We start from the raw sequence: 2013 nt of genomic DNA on the forward strand, positions 1-2013 counted from the left end.
GAGGAGATCTCCCTCAACGAGCGGGCCCGTCGGGATGGGCGTCCGGAGGCCACCGCCACCGCCCTCACCATCAACACGGGCGCCGGCGGTGGCTCCACTCCCACTGATCGCCCCTCCTCCGACAGGGGCAAGGCTCCCGCGACCACCAACACAGGCGACAGGGCCGGGCGCGGGCGTGGGCGCGGCCGTGGCCGCGGCTCCAACACAGGCGGCTCCTCCTCCGGCCGCGGTGGACCACCACCGACGGCCCCGGCGATCCAGGCGGGATACTTCGCCTCCTACGGCGCCATGATCCCCGCCCCGACGCTCCAGCATCCGCGGGCGCCCTGGGCCGCGCCGAACGCAGCTGGTGTCCTCGGGCCGCGACCGCCGCCAGCCCATCAGGCGTACCCCGTCTCCACCCCTTCACCACCAAGCAGCGGCCCCACCTGGGAGCAGTACAACCAGCTCTATGCCGCCCTCCAAAACCTGTCGACGCAGCAGCACAACGCCGGCGGCGGCCAGGACTGGTTCCTGGACACCGGCGCCTCTTCTCACGTGGCTGGTAAGATAGACATTCTCACTAAGTTTTGTTCTCCGTCATGGCATCAATCTCAGGGCATAGTTGTTGGTGATGGTTCCCGTCTCCCTGTTACGGCCGTCGGTTCCACCTCTCTCTCTTCCTTCTCCCTCAATGATGTTCTTATCTCTCCCACCATCATCAAAACTTAATATCCGTCCGTCGTTTTACTATCGATAATTCTTGTAGTATTGAATTTGACCCTTTTGGTTTCACCATGAAGGACCTAGCCACTCGACGGATCATCATGAGGTCCAGTAGCCACGGCGACTTGTACCCATTCTTCCACGACTCAAAGATCCAAGCAGCACTCTCGGTGGTTGGCGACGTATGGCATCAGCGCTTGGGACACCCCAGCTCCAAGACTACTTCCATTTTAGCTTGAGATTTCCTTCCATCATGTAATAATGGCACGGCCAAAACTCATGTTTGTTCCTCGTGCCAGTTAGGCAAGCAGCCCCGGCTGCCTTTTTCCTCTTCGCACTCCAAAACTACTGCGCCATTTCAATTAATACACTGTGATTTGTGGACTTCTCCTATTAGTAGTTTTTCGGGTTTCCAATACTATCTTGCCATACTTGACGATTACACCCATTACTCATGGACCTTCCCCCTACGCAACAAATCCGACACTGCGGACGTCTTACACCGCTTTCACACGTACGTTTCCATGCAGTTTCATGTCCACATCCAATGCGTGCAATGTGACAACGGCGGTGAATTCCTTTCCACCTCTCTCCGAGACCTCTTTTCTAGATACGGCGCCTCCTTTCGCCTGTCCTGCCCACATACGTCTGCGCAAAATGGAAAGGCCGAGCGCCTAATTCGCACCACGAATGACATCCTTCGCGTTCTTATTCTTCATGCCAATCTTCCACCACCATTCTGGGTCGAAGCCCTCCATATAGCCACCCACCTCCTTAACCGGCGTCCTTCCACGGCCATTAACTCTGACACTCCATACTTTCGTCTCCTCGGACACCCACCATCCTATGACCATCTACGAGTCTTTGGGTGTCTATGTTTTCCCAATACCTTAGCCACCAGCCCTCACAAACTCGCCCCCAGTCATCCCGATGTGTCTTCCTCGGGTACCCCCTCGAGCACAAAGGCTACCGCTGCCTTGACCTCATTTCTCGCAAGGTCATTATTTCTCGGCAGGTCACATTTGACGAGACGCAATTTCCTTACTTCCCAGCACCTGCCACACCCCGACCCTCACCCCTGCCCGCCACAGCGCATCCTGGCATCGAAATCCTCCCCGAACCCCGAGCCTTACCTACCTCGTACCCATACCACCCGCGATCCTCCGCGGGATCCGCGCAGATCGGCTCCACTCAGCCGCCCTCCCCCACCTCGGGGCTATCGCCACCATGCACTCCACCCGCGCCACCCCCGCCATGCACTCCCATGCACGTAACCCCCGCGCCTCCCACGCCAACAGCCAACCCCGC

Source organism: Triticum dicoccoides, chromosome 2A (genome assembly GCF_002162155.2).
Source record: "Triticum dicoccoides isolate Atlit2015 ecotype Zavitan chromosome 2A, WEW_v2.0, whole genome shotgun sequence".
NCBI classification, from domain to species: domain Eukaryota; kingdom Viridiplantae; phylum Streptophyta; class Magnoliopsida; order Poales; family Poaceae; genus Triticum; species Triticum dicoccoides.